At 35.7% G+C, this 20044-nt stretch overlaps 1 long non-coding RNA gene across 2 annotated transcripts in view; it reads right to left on the reverse strand.

The window, feature by feature from the left end:
• Positions 1-5257: 5257 nt before the first annotated feature.
• LOC105466633 (uncharacterized) overlaps positions 5258-20044 on the reverse strand; it is a 78757-nt gene continuing 63970 nt past the window's right edge. The window contains exons 3-5 of one of the 2 annotated variants that reach the window (XR_978336.2): positions 17076-17176; positions 10385-10461; positions 5258-7899 (exon numbers count right to left, since the gene is read on the reverse strand). This is a non-coding gene — a long non-coding RNA (uncharacterized lncRNA). The remainder of the gene's footprint in view (positions 7900-10384; positions 10462-17075; positions 17177-20044) is intronic. The other variant, XR_978335.2, reaches the window with a different exon arrangement.

Consider the following 20044-nt stretch of genomic DNA (forward strand, 5'->3'; position numbering starts at 1 on the left):
AGTGCCATTCACTCAGAGAATTTCTATTTCCTTCCTCCTGTCTTCTATTATGTTACTGTCATTCATTTGACTTATCCATAATTCACAATCACAAACCCATTGTTAATACAATTACTTTATATAAACATTTTCTTTTAAGTCAATTAAGAGTTTAAAACATGACATTATTTTATCTTCATTTATTTCTTCTCTAATTCTATTTCTTTCTTTATGTGGATCTGAGTTTCTCAAGTATATAATGTTCATTCTTCCCGAAGAACTTTTTCTAACATTTCTTTCAGGGAAAGTGTCTGGCAAAGTTTCTCAGTTTTTTGTATGTCTGAGAAGGTTTTTGTTCTCCTTCTGTTTTGAAGGATAATTTCACTGTATATTGAATTCTAGTTAGTGAGTTTTCCTTTCAATACTTTATTTCTCACCACTGTTCTCTTGCTTGCATAGTTTCTGACAGTAACTCCACTAGAAATCTTGTTATTGTTTCTATATAAATAAGGTGATTTTTCTCCCTCTGGCTCCTCTCAAGATTTTCTCTTTGTTTTTGGCAGTTTGAACATGATATACCTGGTGTCATTGCTTTTTGTTGTTGTTTGTGTGTGTGTTTTATTATTCTGCTTTGTGTTCTCTGGCTTCCCGGATCTGTGGTTTTATACCTGCTCTTAATTTTAGAAAGTTCTTGGTTATTATTATTTCAAATATTTCTGCTGCTACTTTCATTCTTCTCCTTCCAGTACTCCAATTACATCTATATTGTAAGTTTGGTAATTTATCTGAGTTCTTTTCCACTTTTTTCATTATTGTTTCCTATGTATTTCATTTGGAATGTTTCTGTTGATCTATCTTCAGATGATCTTAGTGATTCTTTCCTCAGCTGTGTCTGGTCTACTGATGAGCCTATCAAAGGTATTCTTCAATTATGTTACAATTACTTTCTACATTTTCTAGTGTTTTCTCTTTTTAATTTTTTTATTTTATTTTAGATTTAGGAGGCACAAGTATGTTTGTTACATGCATTTGTTGCATAATGGTGAGTTTGGGGCTTCTAGTATACCCATCACCCAAATAATGAACATTGTACCGAATAGATAATTTTTCAAACTTCACTCCCCTCGAGACTTCTCGCTTTTTAGAGTCCCTATTGTCATTTATTTTTATCTTTATTTCTATGTGTACCTATTGTTTAGCTCCCACTTATAGGTGAGAACATGTGATATTTGATTTTCTGTTCCTGAGTTATATATTCTAGGATAGTAGACTCCAGCTCCATCCATGCTGCTGCAAAATACATTATTTTATTCTTTTTATGGCTGTATAGTATTCCATGGTGTATATATAGTACATTTTCTTTATCCAATGGACACAGGTCAGTTCCATAACACTGCTAATTTGAATAGTGCTGTAATAAACATATGAGTCCAGGTGCTTTTTTATGTGTGATTTTTTTTTTTCTTTGGGGTTCCTGAGTCGAATGGTAGCTCGAGTTTTAGTTCTTTGATAAATTTGCATACCTTTTTCCATAGAAATTAAACAATTTAGGTTCTCACCAACAGTGTATAAACAGTTTATTTTCTCTGTATCCACGCCAATGTCTATTTTTTTTTTTGACTTAATAATAGCCATTCTGATGGATGTGAGATGGTATCTCATTGTGGTTTTAATTTGCATTTCTCTGATGATGAATGATGTTGAACATTTTTTCATTTGTTTTTTGGCTTTTTGTATGTCTTCTTTTGAGAAATGACTTTTTGCCTTTATCCAATTTTTAATGAGGTTGTTTTTTTTCTTGCTGAACTGTTTGAGCTCCTTATAGATTCTAGGTATTAGTCCTTTGTTCAAGACATAATTTACAAATATTTTCTCCCATTCTATTCATTGTCTGCCTACTCTGGTGATTATGTTTTTGGTGTGCAGAAGCTTCTTAGTTTAAGTTCTATTTGCCTGTTTTTGTTTTGTTGCATTAACTTTTGAGGTCTTAGTCACCAATCATTTGCCTAGGTCAATGTCCAGAAGTATTTTTTTCTAAGTTTTTGTCTAGACTTTTTATATTATCAGGTCTTATGTTTAAATATTTAATCCATCTTGAATTAATTTTTCTATATGGTGAGAGATAGGAATCCAGTTTCATTCTTCTGCATATGGCTAGCCAATTTTCACAGCACCATTTGTTGAATAGGGAGTCCTTTCCGCATTGCTTATTTTTGTTGACTTTGCTGAAGATCCGTTGGTTGTAGGAATGTGGTTTTATTTCTGGGTTTTCTACTCTGTTCCATTGATCTATGTGTCTACCTTTGTCGAAGTACCATAATGTTTTAGTTACTATAGCCTTGTAAAATAATTTGAAGTCAGGTAATGTGATGTCCCCAGATTGGTTATTTTTGCTTATGATTACTTTGGCTATTCCATGTTCTTTTTTAACGCCATGTGAGTTTTAAGATTGTTTCTTCTAATTCTTTGAAAAATGATGTTAGTACTTAATAGGAATTGCATTGAATCCATAAATTGCTTTGGACAATATGGACATTTTAATTATATTGATTCTTTTAGTTTTCCTCGTAGAGATCATTCACCTCATTGGGTAAATGTGCTCCTAGATATATTTCTGTGTCTATTGTAAATGGGATTGAGTTCCCAATTGGATTCTCAGCTTTACTGTTATTGGTATTTAGAAATGCTACTTATTTTGTACACTGATTTTATATCCTGAAGGTTTACTGAAGTTGTTTATCAAGTCTAGGAGTCTTTTGGAGTGGTTTTATGGTTTTTGTAGGTATACAATCATGCCATCAGCAAACAAAGATAATTTGACTTCCTCTTTTCCAATTTGGATGCCATATATTTCTTTCTGTTGCCTGATTACTCTGGATTTTCACTCCTAGGATTGTCACTTCTATGTTGAATAAGAGTGGTAAGAGTGTACCTGCTTGTCCTGTTTTAGCTCATACAGGGAATGCTTTCAACTTTGTCCTAGTGGCTCTTATCATTTAGAGGTATATTCCTTCGATGTCTAGTTTGTTGAGGTTTTTTATCATGAAGGGGTGTTGCATTTTATCAGTTTTTTTCCGCATCTATTGAGATAATCATATGGTTTCTGTTTTCAGTTATATTAACATGGTGAATCATATTTATAGATTTGTGTATGTTGAACCATTTTTGCACACCTGGGTTAAAACCCACTGCATAGTGATCAGTTATCTTTTTGATATGCTGTTGGATGGGATTTGTTGGTATTGCATTGAGGATTTTTCCATCTATATGCATCAGGGATATTGGCCTGTAGTTTTCTTTTTTTGTTGTGTTCTTGTTTGATTTTGGTAGCAGGGTGATACTAGTTTCGTAAAATGCTTTAAGGAGGAATCCCTCATCTTCAGTTTTTTGGAATAATTTCAGTAATATTGCTACCAACTCTTCTTTGTATGTCTGGTAAAATTTAACTAAGAATCTGTCTGGTCCTGGGCTCTTTTTTGTTGTTGTTGCTGTTGTCGTTGTTGTTGTTGTTGTTGTTCTTAGAAGATTTTTTATTACTGATTTCATTTTATTACTCATTATTGGTCTGTTGAGGATTTTTATTTCTTCCTGGTTCAATCATGGGAGGTTGTATGTTTCCAGGAATTTTTCCAGTTCCTCTAAGTTTTCTAGCTCGGGAGCATAAAGATATTCATAGCAGTCTCTAATAATCTTTTGTATTTCTGTGATATCAGTTATAAGGTCACCTTTATCATCTCTGATTGTGTTTATTTGAATCTTCCCTCTTATTTTCTTGGTTAATCTACCTAGAAGTCTACCAATTTTGTTTACTTTTTGAAGGGTCTCAATCTTATTTAGTTGTCTCATTTTATTATTTCTTTTCTTCTGCTAGTTTTGTGTTTGGTTTGTTCTTATATTTCTAGTTCCTTTATGTGTGATGTTAGGTTTTTAATTTGATATTTCTTATCTTTTTGATGCAGGCATTTAATGCTATAAATTTTCCTCCTTGCATTGCTTTCACAGAGGTTTGGGTATGTTGTATCTCCATTTTCATTCATCTTAGGTAATGTTATTGTTTACCTAAAAGTTATTCCAGAGAAAGTTGGTTTAGTTTCCATGTATTTGTATAATTCTAAGAGTTTCTCTTGGTTTTGATTTCTGATTGCATTCCACTGTGGTCTAAAAAGATACTTGATATAATTTCAGTTTTTTTTCTCATTTGTTGAGACTTGCTTTATGGTCAATTCTGGAGGATGTTCTATGCACAAATAAAAATATATATATTTACAGTTGTTGGTAGTATGTTCTATAAATGTCTATTAGGTCCATTTGGTCTAGTCCCGTTTAAGTCCAGAGTTTCTTTGTTTATTTTCTGACTCAATGATCTGCCTAGTGTTGTAAGTGGAGTCCTTCTCTTCAAACATTGTTTAACTTTTCTTGAATGTTCTTTACCATAGTTATATAAATTTTCTTGCCTTACAATTCCAACGCTTGTGTTCTATGAGTCTGGTTCTAATGCTTACATGGTTTCTTCAGATTATGGGGTTTTCTTCCATTTATCATGCTTTACAATTTGACACATTGGGTAATAAGAACTGAGGTAAATAGGCCTTTAATGTGAAGATTTACATTCATCTGGCTGGGAGCTGGGCTTTGTTTAATGTTTGCTGTTGTTCTGGTGCCAGAGGCTGCAGCTATTATCCTTGATTTTGTCTCTCCTCTTGCTTTGGGCTCCTCTAAAACCCCTTCCTTAGGGAGACTGTGTGTCTTCCAACTCTTTCAACTGTAATTCCTTGTTATTATTCATTCAAATATTATGTTGGTAGGGTGGTCAGGTGTGCTGTGGGGGAAGCATTCTGTAGTCTTATGATTAAATCTCAATCTGTCTGCATCTCTGGACTGTGACCTTCACAAGTGTTTTTCCAGTGATATACCTTGTTTTCCCAACTGACATGAGACCGACAGCTAGAAACGGTAACAGTAGGAGGAAAGTCCTTCTCTCTGGGATAAGACTTAGGTAAAGTTTTTTTCTCCCAGAGAATAGGTCTGCTTTATACAGAACATTCTGGGAGTATTTCATAATGATTTCTCTTCCCCTTCCCCTGCCAAAACTGTAACAGGAATTTTTTTGGATTATCATCATGAGAAGCTGACAAAATTTCTCGAAGTAAACCTAGGACAGTTTGGGAGTTTCCTCAGACTGTAGCCCCCAGGAGTTTCTCACTCCCAAGTTAGTCTACTCTTGGCCTCCAGCAATTCATTAGAAATGCCATTTCAGTGTTCCTCCCAGCTTGTGGATCTAGCTGCCTCTGCTCTGTGTAAATAGATCTCAGCTGTGACTCTCTAGACTTACTGCTTTCTCTGATTTTCAAAGTAGCAATTTGCCCTGCAAATCCAGTTCTCTACTAAGGCCAAGAAAAGCCATTGATTTTCCTTTGTTCAATTTTTTCTTGTTTTAAGTATGGAAGTGTTGGGACTGAAACTGGAAGTCTCCATTCAATGTTTTAGAGAAAATTTCAACACTAATTTGACCAACATAGTTTTGTTTTGTTTTTGAGACAGACTCTTGGCTCTGTCACGCAGGCTGGAGTACAATGGCATGATCTCGGTGCTCTGCAACCTCCGCCTCCTTGGTTTAAGTGATTCGCCTGCCTTAGCCTCCTGAGTAGTTGGGATTACAAGCATGCGCCACCATGCCTGGCTAATTTTTGTATTTTTAGTAGAGATGGGGTTCTGCCATGTTAGCCAGGCTGGTCTCGAACTTCTGACCTCAGGTGATCCACCTGCCTCAGCCTCCCAAAGTGCTGGGATTACAGGCATGAGCCACCACGCCTGGCGTGACCAACATCTTCTTAACCTGTATTCCATGGATCATCTGATCCTGCAAGGAAATCTGTACAGTATACATATGTGTATTTCTCATAGGTGTCCAGGACTTTTATTAGATTCTCAAAGTAGCTGATGAATGACTTTAAAAAACTGAGAACAATGCAATACAAAATAATCCTTTTGTTCTGTACATAAAAATACAGCTCAAGTCCCCAAGACAGGAGTAACAAGTAGACATAAGGCACATCACTTATGCTTTCACTTGGATATCTTCGACTAATGAATGTAAATTCTAAAATAAAAGTCTGTATCTACCCTACATGTTTAGTTTGTGAAAAGTTACCTTTTCATTAAATAATTTTAACAATACAATTTGCAATTTTAAGTAAATTTATCCAAACAGAGGCAAAATATGTTTTTTTTAAGATATGGCATTTGAAAAGCAAATGTATGTAGATGTAGGACTAATGCATGACCTAAGACAAAGAACGATGATTTTTAAAGAACTTTTCTAAGAGACAAAGACTTAGCTGCTTCTGTTCATATAATAGAGGAAGCTAACAATTAATTTCAGATTCAAAGCTGGAAGTATCCCTCATGCTATATGCTATACGAATACTATTAGCAATAAAGCATCAAGATAAAAGATTACTTTTAATTTTGTACCACTGTGTAAATCATTGTACTTATTTTCCAGGCTGATTAGATAGCATTGTGAGAGAAGGTGAAAAAGCAGCTTACATGTGAACATTAAATTAACGTAACTTTTTTGTAAAAAGAACATTATGGTGGTAATATTACATCCCTAACTGTGCTCTGTCATCTCTTGCAGATAAAAAGGAAAAGAAGTCCCACTGTTTACAGGGAGAAGATCCTGTGGATAGTCCATCACTATTTTGCTTTTGCTCAGTATTTTACATTATCATCAGACTTCCTAACAGTAGTTTCTGAAAGATGAAAGTGGACTCTCACTGAGAATTTCACACAAATAGATTAATTTGCGCCGCCATTTTTGGCACGTTGCCATGGATACAGCCATCGGAAGGCCTCAGTGCAGCTGCGAGTTGATTGACGGTCCATTCACAGTGTAAGGCTTTACAAAACCAGTCACATGAAAGGACACTCATTAGTGGACAAAGGCCTTGTATACACATTTTGGTGATGCTTCCAAGGCTGAACATTACCTCTCAGTAAATCTGACCTTCATATCAATATCACCAGTGAAAGTTGGAACTATACCATGAAAAATATATATTCAAAAATACTGTGGAGTTAACATATTTATTCAATACATGGCTTTATTTTTCTTTCATTCAAATCTAGCTAAAAGAAGGTGGAATAAAACACAAACCAAAAAGGTTTTCTGTTATAAATTCTATATTTTCTTTAAAAAAATCAAAAAGTTATTTCTCATTATGAACCTACAGACTGGTGTATGCTTAGATTAACAAAGGGAATAATTTCTGCTATTTACTGTGGAACAGAAAAAAATAAAAAGAACAGGCTTTTGACTTCTTTCTCCCTTCTGCATGGTATAGTCCATTGGGAAGTATAATGTTGACATTTTACATTGTCACACACCCAACTGTGTAAAGATATAACTTTATTCCTCTGTATTTAAACTTAGCCCGTGAGACTCTTGGTAATAAAATACTTTCCTCTTATTTATTCAAGGTAATTCTGTCAACTCTGGTAGAACACTCTGGGGTATCTACTCTACCAATTCAGGATGCATCCCACCTTGTATCTCTGATTTTCTTCTCCCTGGTTGTAATCTGAGTTTCTCAGGTGCCTTTCACATTGCTTTGTTATCAAAGTGGAGAAGACTGTCTTCTATGCTCATCGCTGCCCCACTGGCCCCTGCACACCTATCTCTCTGGCCTTGAGCACTGGCCCGGTCTTGTTGCATCTTCTGCTGATAGTGATATCCCCACACAGTATCCAGCTGTTAGGTCCATGCTCCGCTGTGATCCTCTGCCTCCATGCCAGACCTCGCGTCTGTCTGCTCAGCCACTTTTCTTCACCTCTCAGAGTGTTCAGGAATGCCTGTGTACTTTTCCCCGAAACTCCAGGAGGCTAACCTCAGACTCTTCTGCATAGACATCTCAGCACCTGAGACACAGAGAAAGAAGGCTTTAGCTAAGTGGACACAGAGAAACTTTATCAAACTCCACTGAATCATGACTAGCTTTGACTCTTCATATTGTGTCTCACTCAATGAGTAAACTACATGTGAAGCTGATTTTGAGACTTTGATGTTCTTTAGCTATGAGTCTGTCTATACTTCTATCAAAGGGCCAGAAATAACAACTCTTTCAGAACTTTCATTGTTCAAGATTCCTGCTGTTTTCCTTGAATCCGAATCAAAAGACATCGTTTGGCACATAACCCATGTATAATAAAAGCTAATCAATCAACCTGACAGCATAAATGAAAATGAGACCCTACTGTCCTCTCCATTGCTGATAGATTCAGGAGGATTTACTATTCTGCCTTCTCTTTTTCAGTTAAGTTGGGCCAAAAAATTTTAAAAAAAAAAATCTAAATCAAAATTTTGGAACTGCTTACTTGGAAATATTTTAAGACAAGTCAAAACCAAAATTTTGGAACTGCTTACTTAGAAATATTTTATGTGAATTAAAATTTTAGCACCTAAATGAATCAGAACACCAATGAATTGCAGAATGAGGAAATATTTGCACACGTGTGTACAGGTGCATACTACTTGGACGTGTTCTTTGTTAACACAATCTGGTTAATCTCTCCTAAAGCATTGGAACTGGGGAAAAATACTGTGCATTACATGTGGGAATAAGTTGTGCAGGGAAATGTGCAGCTGGATGGGACAGTGTCATAAAAATATTATCACATAAAATCTTTACATTTTGTGTCTATTTTCCATGTCATTATTTGCAAATTATCCAAGCTAACAACTTGGGGGTACAGACAGACCCTGTGAAAGGACTGGGGGGACACAGCCTAGGAATGTAAGCCATGTAAGCTAGAAGGAAGGACAACTAATAAGGAAAAAAATAACTCTGAAGAGAAAGCCTCTCAAATGGCAAAATAAAGAAAGGTGCTTTGCCAAAAGAGAGCAATTACCAGGCAGTTCAGAGAAGTAGAGAACTTAATTTGGAATTGTCTTATTTGTATCTGTTGTAAAGGACTTTCTAGTTTCCTTTTGGATAATAAAGATAATATTAGATTGACTTGTTTCTATATTTGTATTTGAAATTTAATGGTAGCTAATTTTCAGATGATGCTTTGATCAGGAAGTAATAGAAGTGCCTTTGTATTCAGTTTTCTGTGAAGTCTCAACTCAAAACCTTCAAAAATGAAAAGTAGACAGAAAAAGATCTAAATTCTCAAGCCTTAAAAGTATTAAATGACAATAAGTAAAAGAAAGAATGAGCAAACATCCGTTTGGAAAAAAAGTCATTTCATGGACAAGCAGCATCGTTACAGATGGAGCGGTAGCGGCACAGGACGTTTCTTGGGTCTCATTTGGGCAAATATATGCAATTAGGAAGTGAACAAATAACCAAATCGTCCTTAGAAGAGGATTAAGCAGTCTTTCATCTTAGTAAACCCACAGTTGGAAAACATCTATCTGTGTCTTTTTAAAGTCTTGGTTCCTTTTTCTTTAGTTTTTTTCTTTTCTTTTCTTTTCTCTGGAGACAGCTCTCACTCTTCACTCCTGTCACCGAGCTGGAGTGCAGTGGCGCAATCATGGAGCACTACAGCCTCAGCCTCCCCAGGCTCAGGTGATCCTCGCACTTCAGCCTTTCAAGTACCTGGAACTACAGGCATGGGTCACTACACCCAGCTAATTTTTTTATTTTTTATAGATTCAGGGTTTCGCATATTGCCCAGACTGATCTTGAACTCCCGGGCTCAAGTGCTTCTCCTGCCTTGGCCTCCCAAAATGTTAGGATTATAGGTGTAAACCACTGTGCCCAACAGTCTTAGTTCGTTTTTCTATTTAAGACATAGAAATACTTCAAGCAAAATAATAATCAAAAAAACCATAAAGTCCTGGGGGAAATGTTACACATTAAAGACAGAAATAAATTGATCTAGATTATTGCAAGCATGTGGGTATATAAATACTGATTTTACTTTTGGAAATCTCTGCTTCTTTTCACCTTCAGTAAAGCAAGATTTTAGTAACTATGTTTCTAAATCTATTTTTCCAAATGAAAGTTATGATATCTCTTTTTCTTTCTTTTTTTTTTTTTTTTTTTTTTTTTTTTTTTTTTTTTTTGAGTCGGTGTCTAGCTCTGTAGCCCAGGCTGGAGTGCAGTGGCCGGATCTCAGCTCACTGCAAGCTCCGCCTCCCGGGTTTACGCCATTCTCCTGGCTCAGCCTCCCGAGTAGCTGGGACTACAGGCGCCCGCCACCTCGCCCGGCTAGTTTTTTGTATTTTTTAGTAGAGACGGGGTTTCACCGTGTTAGCCGGGATGGTCTCGATCTGCTGACCTTGTGATCCGCCCGTCTCGGCCTCCCAAAGTGCTGGGATTACAGGCTTGAGCCACCGCACCCGGCCGATATCTGTTTTTCTAAGACCCTGTGTGTCATTCATTAATATAAAACTTACAGGTATCTGGTTGCAATCTCAATCTTGACTCTTCAGCATCATTAATTTATTCGGAATGAACATAACCATATTACTGGCTGTCAATACAATTTTAGAAAAAATTATAAAATGTTAGCCTGGGTAGATGGCAATACACTCATCATTTAACAGCACAGTCTACAAATGTGTGTCAATAATACAATACATTGTAAATTAGCTAACACAACTTTGTAGTAACCAATTTTTATGAAAATCTTTAAGTTAAAAAATAAAAAATACAGATATTAAAATGCCTTCAACCTTAAAAAGTTAACAACAACAAAATCTTCTCAGAAACGCCAAATTTATATTTCAGAGTACAATAATATATACACAACACATATAAGTGGAAGATTTGACATTGATTATTTAAATGTAATTATCTGTAAATAATTTGAATCTTCATCTTGGAGCTTATGTTTTATATATAATTCTATTATCTGCCACAATTTACTCTTAATTAAATAGTTGGCTTTATAACTTTGAATTACATAGTTAATTTTTTTCTATACCAGTTCTGTTTTACTTCTTATTAATACAGTAACTAAAAAACAAACCGGCAACTATATTTAGTCCAGGTATAGTAATATGAGCTAACTTCTCCTGAGTGGTTCCCCATGGACCAAGCACTTTGCTAGATGCTTTATATGCTTTATCTCATTTAAACCTCACAGCACAACTGTAACTAGGCACTGCTAAGTATCATTTTGCAAATATGCAAACTAAGGCAATAGGTTAAATGATTTTCCCAGTGTCACAAAGCTAATAAATGGCAGCATAAAGACATTAATCCAATTTTGATTATACTCACCCCTTTCAAACAATATTTTTCAATGTTTTTAGAACCTTCTTGTATTTTTTATTTTGTTAATATGGGTCTATTGCGTTTTGATGAAGCTTCCATAAATCTGATTTAGGCTAAAGTAAATATGAAAGTTGTTTTCTAGTCAATTAAGATCCAAAGGCAGCAAGGAGAATCTTTAAAGAGGTACCAAGTATTTAGGAGCTGAAATTACAAGAAACGTAAGTGTATAACTTGGGCTGAGAGTAAACTAAATGACAATGAAGGAAACAACAGCTTTAAGCTTCTCAGACAAGTTATGTACTGCCTCACGTTACTCGAATCCAGCAAAATGATTATAACAACCTTCACTGAGGGAACTCCATGACAGTTTGCTCTAAGAAAAAAGATACAAAAAACACAAACATAATGTCAGCCAATAGAAAGTAATAAACTATTTTTAATCCTAATAGCAAAAAAGGAGAATGTATTCCAGGAATAAAAAGATAATTCAATACGCTAACCTAATTTTGAAAATATTAACAAAATCACAAGAAAAAACTCTAGAGGATCATCTTCACAGATTTCACAAAATAAGCCACTGAGAAAATGTAATATTTTCTCACAAAAACTATTAGTAAACAAATTTTAAAAATTTCTGAACGTGATTTTTAAAATCTATCTCAAAGCAACAGAACTATTTTTCTTAAAAATGGAATCCTACAAATGATGCCATTGAAGTATTAAAAGACAAGGACCATCGCTGTAATCACCTTTGCCTTAAATTACTCAAAATATGCTGGCCAATGCAGAATCAGGAAAAATAAAAGTCACATAAATATTTGAAAGAAGGTGATAAAAAGTATCATCCTGTGCGTATTATATTATGTGCTGCCAGGAAAACTCCAGAGAACCCAATGAAAAACTTTCATAATTAACTAAAGAGATTAGCGACCAACCAAAAATTGCATAGAAGTGAATATTTTTATGCTAATTTATTTTAAAATGGTTCTGAAAATATAATGACAAATAGTCCTAATAAAAGTAGTCCCTTAGTTCAATCAAGCTGGTATAACAACATGCCTTAGACTGAGTAATATACAAACAACAGCAATGTATTGTTCACAGTTCTGCTGGCTGGGAAGTCCAAGATCAAGGTGTCAGCAGATGTATTGTTTGGTGAGTATGTGTCCCTTTTTTGTAGTGACAGGGTTTTCCCATGTTACCTAGGCCGGTCTCAAACTCCTGGGCTCAAGTGATCCATCTACCTTAGCCTCCCAAAGTGCTAGGATTCAGGTATGTTGTGAGCCACTGTGCCCAGCAGTCTCAGTTCATTTTTCTGTCTAAGGTGTCAAAAGTACTTCAAAGAAAAGAATATTTAAAAAACATAAAGGCTCTATCTCCTTCAGTTCTGCTCTGATCTTAGTTATTTCTTGCCTTCTGCTAGCTTTCGAATGTGTTTGCTCTTGCTTCTCTAGTTCTTTTAATTGCGATGTTAGAGTGTCAATTTTAGATCTTTCCTGCTTTCTCTTGTGGGCATTTAGTGCTATAAATTTCCCTCTACACACTGCTTTAAATGTGTCCCAGAGATTCTGGTATGTTGTATCTTTGTTCTCATTGGTTTCAAAGAACATCTTTATTTCTGCCTTCATTTCGTTATGTACCCAGTAGTCATTCAGGAGCAGGTTGTTCAGTTTCCATGTAGTTGAGCGGTTTTGATTGAGGATACAAAATTAATGTGCAAAAATCACAAGCATTCTTATACACCAGTAACAGACAAACAGAGAGCCAAATCAGGAATGAACTTCCATTCACAATTGCTTCAAAGAGAATAAAATACCTAGGAATCCAACTTACAAGGGATGTAAAGGACCTCTTCAAGGAGAACTACAAACCACTGCTCAGTGAAATAAAAGAGGACACAAACAAATGGAAGAACATACCATGCTCATGGATAGGAAGAATCAATATCGTGAAAATGGCCATACTGCCCAAGGTAATTTATAGATTCAATGCCATCCCCATCAAGCTACCAATGAGTTTCTTCACAGAATTGGAAAAAACTGCTTTAAAGTTCATATGGAACCAAAAAAGAGCCCGCATCTCCAAGACAATCCTAAGTCAAAAGAACAAAGCTGGAGGCATCACGCTACCTGACTTCAAACTATACTACAAGGCTACAGTAACCAAAACAGCATGGTACTGGTACCAAAACAGAGATATAGACCAATGGAACAGAACAGAGTCCTCAGAAATAATACCACACATCTACAGCCATCTGATCTTTGACAAACCTGAGAGAAACAAGAAATGGGGAAAGGATTCCCTATTTAATAAATGGTGCTGGGAAAATTGGCTAGCCATAAGTAGAAAGCTGGAACTGGATCCTTTCCTTACTCCTTATACGAAAATTAATTCAAGATGGATTAGAGACTTAAATGTTAGACCTAATACCATAAAAATCCTAGAGGAAAACCTAAGTAGTACCATTCAGGACATAGGCATGGGCAAAGACTTCATGTCTAAAACACCAAAAGCAACAGCAGCAAAAGCCAAAATTGACAAATGGGATCTAATTAAACTACAGAGCTTCTGCACAGCAAAAGAAACTACCATCAGAGTGAACAGGCAACCTACAGAATGGGAGAAAATTTTTGCAATCTACTCATCTGACAAAGGGCTAATATCCAGAACCTACAAAGAACTCAAACAAATTTACAAGAAAAAAACAAACAACCCCATCAAAAAGTGGGCAAAGGATATGAACAGACATTTCTCAAAAGAAGACATTAATACAGCCAACAGACACATGAAAACATGCTCATCATCACTGGCCATCAGAGAAATGCAAATCAAAACCACAATGAGATACCATCTCACACCAGTTAGAATGGCGATCATTAAAAAGTCAGGAAACAACAGGTGCTGGAGAGGATGTGGAGAAATAGGAACACTTTTACACTGTTGGTGGGATTGTAAACTAGTTCAACCATTATGGAAAACAGTATGGCGATTCCTCAAGGATCTAGAACTAGATGTACCATATGACCCAGCCATCCCATTACTGGGTATATACCCAAAGGATTATAAATTATGCTGCTATAAAGACACATGCACACGTATGTTTATTGCGGCACTATTCACAATAGCAAAGACTTGGAATCAACCCAAATGTCCATCAGTGACAGATTGGATTAAGAAAATGTGGCACATATACACCATGGAATACTATGCAGCCATAAAAAAGGATGAGTTTCTGTCCTTTGTAGGGACATGGATGCAGCTGGAAACCATCATTCTTAGCAAACTATCACAAGAACAGAAAACCAAACACCGCATGTTCTCACTCATAGGTGGGAACTGAACAATGAGATCACTTGGACTCAGGAAGGGGAACATCACACACCAGGGCCTATCATGGGGAGGGGGGAGGGGGGAGGGATTGCACTGGGAGTTATACCTGATGTAAATGACGAGTTGATGGGTGCTGACGAGTTGATGGGTGCTGACGAGTTGATGGGTGCAGCACACCAACATGGCACAAGTATACATATGTAACAAACCTGCACGTTATGCACATGTACCCTAGAACTTAAAGTATAATAATAATAAATAAATTTAAAAAAAAACATAAAGGCTGAGGGGAAAAGTTACACTATGTTTTCTCACCTATCCAAAGAGAAAAACAAGCTCCCTCAGTCCTCTTTTGCAAGAACACTAATCCCATTCATGAAGTTTCTGCCCTCATGTCCTAGTACCCTCCCAAAGACCCTCACCTCTTGATACCAATGTTGGAGATTAGATTTCAACATGAATTTTGGAGGGACACAAATATTCAGACCATAGAAAGTAGTAACAAGAGATGAAATACTTAAGTAGAAATGTGTAGGACTCAAATGAAGAAAATTAACTTTATGGAGGGATGAAAAATAAATTGAGTAAATAAAAAGACTGTGTTTATAGAAAGATCATGTTTATGTGTGAAAATATTCAACAGTATAAAAAGCTATGATTCTAGATTTGTAATGCAGCATCAACTATTATCCTGAGGATTTTCTGGTATTTTTGTTTGTTTTTGTTTCCTTTCTTTTTTATGCCAATTAAAAACACTTGATAATTCTTTGTGGAAGAAATAATTGGACATACATTTATGTGAACTGCTATACAAGATACTGGGAATAAAATAATAAATAGAAAATATACAGTCCCAGCTCGTGGAGTTTTCATTTATGGTGTGAGAGACAAAATTTAAAAGTACACCAAAAACTTACAGAATGTAATGCATAAATGAGGTTTCTATTCTAATAGGCCAAATCTAATTAGATAATTAAGGTCTCTCTGGGAAGCAATCCTTAAGCTATAACAAAGACATTTAAAGATAGATGCCTAGTTCTAAAAGACTGAAAATCTGCATAACATTAGTGATGAAGGGTATTGATAATGTTTTCCTCTTTAGTCTACATGTATTATTTAACATTTCTATAATAAAGATATAAATTTCTAAGAAAATAACACGTTAAATTAGTTTTTAAAGCAACTTGAAATTAAGGACCATAGCCTAAACATTGGTGAATTTTTCTAGAATGTCCTATATGTATTTAAGCCCTGGGCTTAATCATCTGTGCATTTCTCCAGTGTGAAAAATGTATTCAGTCAGTGAATGAATATAGATAAAGACAATTGAAATATATTTTCTCATAGTCTATGATTAATGTTCCTTTGTTCTTTATTCACAAACATATCCAGAGTACTCTGAGTACTGAAATAGCTACAATCTTTATTTCAGCAATGTATATAATCATGTTTTATTTATATATAAATGTGATGAAAAATGCAGAACATTACTTCTTATCTGACTTTTACAAAATATTCTACATAACTGCTTGATGTTATTCCAAAAGTAGTCTCTGATTCAGTTTGCCACTAGAAGAAATTAGTCAGATTGCTCTCATAATTATAGATAGCTTTTTAAATGAATGTCTGCTGAATAGCATTCCTACTTACTAAGCCACAAACATGCATAGAAAAGCTTTTGAATTCATTGCTCTAAAATTTCAGGAAAGTAAGGTCAGTGGCATAAACCTTTCACAAATTAGAATACATTAAAAATGAGTATTTATTTCTAATATTTTTGACCAATAAGCCCATTTATCTATTTTTTCCTTTTAAAATATGGGGAATTGAACATATTTCCATGCAAGATATGAAGATAATTTTAATAAGACTTTTGATACCTACATATACTTCAGTACTTTAAAGCTTTACAATGAGTAACCTTAAAATCAGTGTACTATCAACAGATATATTCTACAATTTACTTAACACACAAAAACATCCTAAATCTGAAAAATATACTTTTTGTAAATATTGCATTCTAATGACTTTCAAAAGGTGTAGTTAAGTGATCATTTTTACAGATGGTGAATTATTCAGATTTTCATATTATATTGATTCTTCAAATATAATCTCCCATTAAATAGCACATAATGTTTCTAAATAAATTTAGTGGGTAAAATCCATGACATAATACAGATGAAATGAATTTCAGCATTAGAAATGCACAAGCCCATCAAAGTTCTACTTCAAGGACTGTTCTTGAGAGCAATAATTGGCAAGTGGTATGAAAGTCAATTAGAAGCTTCATGAGCAACTAGGAGCCAAAGCATTGTGGTTTTGGCTCAAATATCTCCCAATGGAATGTCCATTCCAATCCATCATGAGCAGGATTCAGTTTGTTTTACATGACACTTGTACACTTCATCAAGGGAAGTGCTAATGAACAAGCAATCGCTTTTATTTCAAAATCTAATGCTTATAAAGGGTCAGTCACTGGTAGATCTTCCAAATGATCTCCAGTACAGGAAAAGACAAGCCAGAATAAGCAATACAAACCTGTTGCCCCTCCAGTGACCTCTATCTTGAGTTAGAGTTACTTCCTGATGTAGATGTTGGAGATGGCTCAGTTTGTATGTGACTTTAATCCAAACCAGCTCCTTAAAATGAGGGAAAAATGAAGCTTTAGATTCCAAAGAACCAAAGGAGGGGTAAGATAGGATGTGTGCCACTGCTCAACGTGACTCACTAGTACCTTGTATGGGATTTTAGTTTTCCTCTCTTGTATACTATGGGCTCACCTTCTGATAGTGAAGTAGAGGAAAAGAGTATGTGACCTTTATATCCAGAGTCAAATATCTTCCATTCACACTGGCAGTAAGAAAGCTGAACAAGGAGCAACTATTTTAGTGGACAAAAGAGTTTTTTATATGAAAAATTTGCTACCAGCAGTTATCCCTTAAGGTCTGAAACAAAATGTGTCTTTAAAAATCTTTGTGCTGAATGGGATAGAGGGAAAGAGCTGGCAAAATGAGATCATGAGCATATAAGAACTTGCTTGGGGTGTGTTATTAAATTTAGTGATACCTTGGTTTCCATCTATGGTATAGATGGAGCTAACCTATCTTAGCCAGTGTCCAGGTAAATAGATTCTCTGACGGTCCTGACATACAACTTGTACCTCATCTGCTTAAGCTTTCCAGAACACTGGGAAATTCGACACTGAGCCTTCAACCACAAAGATTCATAGAGGGTGTGAACACAACAGTCATGTCATAGGTATTAGTTCAGTAAATTTGGACCCAAGTTTATCCCCATTCTATTTTTCATTTCCTCAAAGATTTGATGCAAGAAAAGAGTGGGGACAGGAAAAATTCTCTAGGGGCATTCATTTGAATCATCAAAAATGCTAAGATAATGGAGAAAAATAGAAAAATTATAAACCTATCTCAGTCTCTTTTTAAGAAAAGGAAAGGTCTATCACAGTTGTTTTATTAACTGACATATTTTCAAAAGCTATATTCTGAAAGAAGTTGCAATTTCTCTTCCTATCTTACATAACAGAAGACTAGCTGTATAGGATAATGAAGAAGTAAATGCTTTGCAAGTATGGTAAAGAAGACTGTGTAAGCCTGAGAGAAGGTTTCAATGCAACAGATGAGTGCTTTCAAAAAAGAGTCAGTGAATCCATTTTGATAAAGGAAGGATAGACAAATGTGGACAAGAGTAGCAAAATAGTGCAGAGTTTGAGGAAAATTTAAAAAGAATGAGAAACTCTTTAGTAAGTACTATAATAGAAAGTATTAGAGTTTTGTGGAATGTGAGCAATCAATACATTCTCTCAAAAACAACTGAGGAGTCGAACTAGATGAATCTGCATTGATCCCTTTCTGTATGCCAGCTGCTCTGCTACTGTCCATCCCCATGAGGTATGGATTAATTATTAACCCACCCCGTGAGGTGTGGATTTAATTTTCACAACCTCACCATGATATATGAATTTGTAACCAATTTTTACATGTGGACAGATCAATACTGAGAGTCAGTATCTTGCCAAAAATCATGGTTATTAAAGATTAGATTGACAACCATGGCAGTAACGGCCAAATAAAGCATTATGGATCCAGAAGAAAGGAAGGTTAAGAAAAATGTGAAGGAGTGGAAGCAGCACAAAAATTTGAATTAAATTAAGGCACTTGGCTCCAATTCAAATCATACTGAATTCCCTTCCTTCTCAAGAAAGCACTGAGCTTTCTGGCTTCCGGATTGTCCCTCAGGATTGCTTACTTTGCCCGGAAAACCTGCACCTTGCAACTTTCTCCCATGCTATTGTCTTTGCTTAGTACTTACACTCACGACTTTCTTCAGAAGGCCTAGGCCAGCGCCCGAGTAACGTGGGGCTCCCTTAGGCTCCCCCAGCACTCTCTGGTTTGGATTAAAGCACTCTCTCTGTGCTTGTCTCAGTCGCCACTCTCACCACTCCACGGCTTCATGTCTCATAATGTGTCTATTTATCCCTCTGGGCCATGAGCTTCTTGAGATCAAGAATTGTCTTTTTCACCTTTTTAACTGTGGAGCTTAATGGGGCACCTGGGACATTTCTTCCATGGTTTCTTGCCCTTTGAAGGGGAATGGAAATACATGAAGACACCAACAGTTCAGGCAAGTTATATAGGGGGCTTCATGACACAGTGAGGTAGGTGAAGAAGTTTTTGAAAGACTGACTGCCTGTGCCTCTTAGATCTTACTCATTTGGAAGGGACTTTCCATTACACTTGAAATGAAATCCAAGTTTCTTACCTCCTCTCTCTAGCCCTATGTGATCTAGCCCCTGCCGGTCTCTCCAGCCTCATCTACTATTTCTCTTCCTCTCACTATCTGTCTTCCAAACCCAGTGGCCTCCTGGCTATTTCTGAGACATATCAAACTTTTTCCTACATCAGGTCTTTATAGGGCTGACTTCATTTTAACATTTAGGTTACTGTGTCTCCCAGGAGGAATCCAACAATGACAACAAGTGAAGTGTCTTCTGCCCACCTTCAAGCATTTTCCTGCTTTCAGTCTCCAAATTTACACTGTTTGTATGATGATTTTCTTTCTTTGATCTCAGTATTGGAATTTTAAGCACTCTGAGGGCAGGTTACGGTCTTTTTACTTTTGAATCCCCAATATCTGGCACATAGTACATGCTCAATAAATACTCCTGAATAAGTGAATACATTGATCAACCACCATGTGCTTTTGCTATGCATTATCAGTGGGAATGAATAAACATGAAAATAATAGCTAATAGTTAATGTATATTAATTTACTATATTCTTAGCACTTTCCTAAGTGCTTCATATGTACTAATATATTTAGTCTTCAGAAAAACCTATCATTATACCAATTTTACACTTAAAAAGCTAAGGCACAGATAATCTATGTTGTATAATATGCTATACCGTATAATACAGGCAAAACATAACGTGACGATACATAAATGACAGCCTTTGGCTTTCTAGTTTATCATCTAGCATATGATGTCA

Source organism: Macaca nemestrina, chromosome 3 (assembly GCF_043159975.1).
Source record: "Macaca nemestrina isolate mMacNem1 chromosome 3, mMacNem.hap1, whole genome shotgun sequence".
In the NCBI taxonomy this organism is placed as follows: Eukaryota; Metazoa; Chordata; class Mammalia; order Primates; family Cercopithecidae; genus Macaca; species Macaca nemestrina.